General features: G+C 39.9%; 1 protein-coding gene and 1 long non-coding RNA gene across 8 annotated transcripts in view; one reads left to right on the top strand and one right to left on the bottom strand.

Annotated features, from left to right (window-relative positions):
- Positions 1–4,411, bottom strand: part of LOC106945206 (uncharacterized) — a 29,658-nt gene extending 25,247 nt beyond the window's left edge. Inside the window, exon 1 of the long non-coding RNA XR_001424505.1 lies at positions 2,456–4,411. This is a non-coding gene — a long non-coding RNA (uncharacterized LOC106945206). The remainder of the gene's footprint in view (positions 1–2,455) is intronic.
- Positions 1–5,247, top strand: part of fam180a (family with sequence similarity 180 member A) — a 41,686-nt gene that overhangs the window by 6,281 nt on the left and 30,158 nt on the right. The window lies entirely within an intron of this gene.

The following is a 5,247-nucleotide window of genomic DNA, read 5'->3' as shown; positions in this document are numbered from 1 at the left end:
AAATGAATAAAAGTGAAGTTCAGTTAGATTTCCATGATGATCTACTGATGACAGAAAGGACTTTAAAACAATATTTGATGGAGCTCCAGACCAATCAGCCCCAAGGAGCAAAGAAGAAGAAAAGTAACTCCATGTTGGTCAGATGGATGTTTAAAAGTTCAGAGAGAGAAAAATAAAGATTTTGAACTAAACTCACACCTTTCAGGATTTAATAAAAATATAAATGTAGTACTTTGTTCTCCACCAGGGGGCGACATCTGGAAAATTATCAAATGAATGAGAGGAATCCTTGAAATTCCTTGTTTTCCAGAGGAAATGGAGAATTGCAGTGAATGATGAGGAAAAAGTAGAACTGTGCTCTGTTGACCGTGGTAGAAATTAAAAACAATATCCCATTATTTATAAGACCTTTTAAGGTTCAGCTCCAAGAAAAGACTAATGTGTTTAGGTTTTCAGTAGTTGGGAAAGCTTTTGGGATTGTTCAATAAAGTTTGGAAAAATTCACAACATTTTCCCAACAGGGACAAGGACTCCAATCTCTGATATCTTTTTTTTTAAGATAAAAACATTAAAATCACCAAAACAGTGAGAAAGAGAAAGACATTTTGAAACAGATTAAAAAAAGATAAAAACATTAAAACCAGCACCCCTTTGAGGACTTCAGTTAAATGTCATTTAACTGGGGCTCTAACCCTCTGGGACTTTAGTCAAAAACACTGTTTGACAAGGACTCCAACCTCTAGGTTTTTAGTTGAAACGCCGTCAACTGGGACTCTAAACCCTGTAGAAATTTAGTTAAACGTTGTTTAACTGGGCCGTTTTCATCATTAAACCAGAAACAGTGAGAAAGAGAAATAAAAAGAAATTAATAAATAGATAAAAACATTAAAAGCATCAAATACATCAAAACCTGCACTCTAACCCTAATTTAGCCATAAGCAACTCTAAACAGGTGGGTTATAAATTGAGATTTAAAGGCACCCAGTGTTTCAGCTGTTTTACAGTTTTCTGGAAGTTTGTTCCAAATCTGTGGTGCATAGAAACTGAGGGCTGCTTCTCCTCGTTTGGTTCTGGTTCTGGATGCAGAGCAGAACCAGAAGATCTGAGGGGTCTAGACGGTTGGTACAGCAATAACAGATGTTTAATGTATTGTGGTGCTAAACTATTCAATGATTTATAAACTAACAACAGTATTTTAAAGTCTATTCTTTGAGCTACAGGGAGCCAGTGTAGGGACTTTAAAACTGGTGTTATGTGCTCTATCTTCCTGGTTCTAGTGAGAACGCGAGCAGCAGCGTTCTGGATCAGCTGCAGCTGTTTGATTGATTTATTAGTCAGACCTGTGAAGACGCTGTTGCAGTAATCAATGCGGCTAAAGATAAAGGCATGGATGACATTAAGGCCCGATTGATGAACACGCACATCCACTGACCTGAAAACAGATTTTCTTCTTTGGTTTCAATGTAGAGGATTTAATTATCCTGTATTATAATTGTAAAAAATAAAGGTAAGGTTCACAGATTTCGCTTATCGCGGGTTATTTTCGGAACCCATCCCCCGCGAAAAACAAGGGATCACTGTACTTCTAAAGTAGAGGGATGATATCAGCCCATCAGATGGTTTAGAAGAGGGAGAGGAAGCATCATGGACTGCAGTGTGTCAGGCTGGGTGGTGGTAAGGTGAGGAGAAGACGCTGGGACCCAGGATGTAGATGAAGTAATGGTTTTAATAAAGATAACTCGACAGTCCAGAACAGGCAGCACGGCAGAGTCAGCAACAGCTAACACCGGTAGCAACAGATAAACGGACTGATACGCGAGCTAACACAATCCAGGACTAATGCAGTTCCACTGGAGAGTGTGGCAGGACAAACTTAGACGTTTGACAACAATAGACAAGGACCCGACGAGGAACACAGACAACAGGTGGGTTTAAATACACATGGGGTAATTAAGGGAATGAGACACACCTGGGAAACAATCAACGGGGAAGACGCAGAGACAGACTCACGGAACAGGACTACACAGAAAAACTCAAAAATAAACACACAGAAACACGGATCGTGACACAGAGGTCCTTCACCTGATCCTGGTTGTTGGGACAAGAACTTTGTTACTGAACTTAAGGACAATTTTCATGGATTTGCAAGTAGATTTAATCCTGGCTACTTTTACTCCACTACATTTTACAGTATCTGTACTTTCTACTTTTCTACATTTCTATAAAGCGTTGCGTTACACATTACATCCAAGTCGCATGGAGCTTCTTTGATTTGTTGGTTAGTTTGAAAGTAATCAGTGATTCTGGTGCCGCCTTTGCCTCCTGTTAGCATGAACTGCTAGCTTTAAAAATTCACCGTCTGTAAAAACATATCGAGGTAAGTTAAGCTGCTAAACACTGTCTGAGTTTTGGGTGTGAAATTGATTCAGGTTAGAGAAGTTTTATGTAATCTTACTGTAGCCGCTACCATCCGACTCATCTGTTGCATGTACTCTGCGTTGTGTGTGTAGGTAAAGAAAGAAACCAACAGTCGAGGACCCACGGTGTGTTGTAGCAGAAAGGCAGGTTTATTCTGTTCAAAATAAAAATGCATTTAGCACAGCAGTTCCCGGGCTCCGGCCTCCCCACACAGACCATAACCAACCAAAAGAACAAAGATAACCACATTTGCATGGTAAACTTGATAATTGTCTTTAATGTGGGAATTAAATACCCAATAGTGTGCTGCGCTACACATAAAACAATTTAACAACAAAATATAACAAGTTGTGAGCTTAGTGAACATACTTTTAAGAACATTTCGAATATTTTAACACATAAACAGAAGACAACTTTATACGCTTACCTCTCCCCAGCGCAGCTCGGCGCCGAACTGAGGAGATCATCGGGAACACACAGGAAATGACACAAACAGGAAGCAAGAAAATAAAAGCGTCACCACCAAAATAAAATACAATTCAGAAAAGAAAAACAAATATACATATATAGTGAGAATGGATTTGAGGTGAAATCTACACTTTTTTTACAGACTTGCTACATCACCAGCTTCTTGTTTAAATCGACTATAATAAATAAACACATTAAATAGCTGTAAGCTAGCATGAACTGGCAGTAGCATTGGTTACTGCGGTCGGAGCGCGTGGAGCGCAGCGTCTCCTGCCATGAATGTCCCAGTAACGTTAAACTCCTCCACATCCGGGTTACTGAATTAATGCCAATAATCTCCATCTCATATTTACATTTACAGTCATATTCAATAAATTAGAATATGGTTCCCATGAGGCTCGTTTGTCAGATTTAAAACAACTTCAGCAGATATTAAACATATTTTTCTTCAGACCCTCATTTCTGCATTAAGGTTTTTTATTGGTCTGTAATCTGATCAGAAATGTCATGTTTTCATGAGTTGTAAGCAACAAATCATCATTAACAAATCAAAGCCTTAAAACAGTTTGTGGGGAATTAATCTGCATGATGTGTGAGCTGAGTTACTGAAATACTTTTCATAAATATTCTAATTTATTGAAAATAACTGTAGTTAAGGACTGATAGAGTGACGCAGGTCATCCTGAGATTCTGATGCATAGAATCACAAATCTAGATCTAAACTGTCATAGAGAGAAACACAATAAAACATGATTTATCTGCAGCATTGTTCAATAAATGGCTCATTACTGATGTATTAAAATTAATGTGAATGTTTTTACCATCCAGACCTTTAGAACCAGTTCAGGTCAATAATTCAGTTGTTTCTGTGGAAGATTAACAGATTTGATGTGAAATGATGAAATTCTTCATTTCTCTCTGATGTTCCAGCTGATCTGTAGAAAATGGAGCTGCAGCTCTCAGATATTTCAGTCGTCATGTTTTCTACCAATGAATCCTCTGATTAAAGCAGGAATCTCATCTCCATGTTCTCCTCCAGAGGTTCCCAAGGTTTGTTCCTGGAAGCTGCTGCTGGTTCCTCCAATCCAGGCTCCGCCCCCTTTACAGGAAATATGTCCATATATGGAGCTAAGAGTCACCTTGATGCTGCAAAGCTTTGTTCAGGATGAGATGTCAGGATGTTGGTGTCAGTCTGTTCCAGGCTTTAGTTGTTCTCCTCATGAGGAGCTGAAGTCTCTGACAGGAACGTGGAGCTGAACAGGAGAAGAACTTGAAGCTTCTTCTTCTTCTGTCTGATTGCAGCAGCAGGACAATCCAACATTTTAGTCTGACTTCATCTGGAAATGTTTCTTTGACCTGAATCAGTTTGAAGGCAGGCCAGCTCCTCATCAGAGCTGAGATCTTCTCTGTCCTCCATGCTGGAAATGTACAAGTCCAGCAGCTCCTGGTCAGTGACATCAGACCGTGACATCATCAGTAGAATGATGATGTCATTCTGAGAGGAAAGATGCAAACAAAGACTCTCTGGACTTACTGCAGCTGCTGGATTCAGGAAGCTGCTTCTTCTTCTTGGTCTCATTGTAAATGTGAGTGTTGGATTCACTCCTCCAATTCCACTAGGGGGCTCTATAGTTGTTTTGTGTTGGTACGTGAATTAATGTGTAGAAGAAGAAAATGAACGGTGGACCAGTAGTGTACTACATAGACATTAATACTATGCTGCCGTTAGCTTAAACCAGTGCTTCTCAATTCCAGTCCTCAGCGCCCCCCTGCTCTGCATGTTTTAGATGTGCCTCTACTCCAGAACAGCTGATTCAAATGATTGCATGACCTTCAAGTACTGCAGAGGCCTGTTAATCACCAAAATATTGAATCCAGGTGTGTGACAGAAGGGAAACATCTAAAACATGCAGGGCAGGGGGGCGTTAGGACCGGTCCATTTCTCACAAGACCGGTTAAACTGTAAAAAACGTAAAAAAACGTTTAATATAACTTACCACGTTGGGCAACACTCATAAACATTAGTAAGATGTGATTTTATGGCAGGTTCGGCCTTTTAGTTTAAGCCAGTGTTTCTCAATTCAGGTCTTGTAAGCACTCGGCAATAAAATTAACTACAACGGCTACCTTATGTTCTTTGTAACAGTGTATAGCGCCACCTGGTGGTGCTGGTTGGTAGAGGAAGTGCTGAAAGGTTGGAGGTGTTTGTCAGAGGTGTGTGATGATGGAAGCCTCTCCCTGGTTTGTGAGTCTGAGCTCAGAGATCAGATGTTTGGTTCTTGTTGAACTCTTTGTTGAATGTGATGCAGCTTCTCCTTTTTAATGTTTGTATTTCTGGATATTCCAGTGAGGCCACAGCAG

The sequence above is a fragment of the Poecilia latipinna genome, unplaced genomic scaffold (assembly GCF_001443285.1).
Source record: "Poecilia latipinna isolate Pla-1442-1.1 unplaced genomic scaffold, P_latipinna-1.0 Scaffold9, whole genome shotgun sequence".
In the NCBI taxonomy this organism is placed as follows: Eukaryota; Metazoa; Chordata; class Actinopteri; order Cyprinodontiformes; family Poeciliidae; genus Poecilia; species Poecilia latipinna.
The sequence above is the reverse complement of the archived record's forward strand: the minus strand, read 5'-3'. Positions and strand labels throughout refer to the sequence as shown.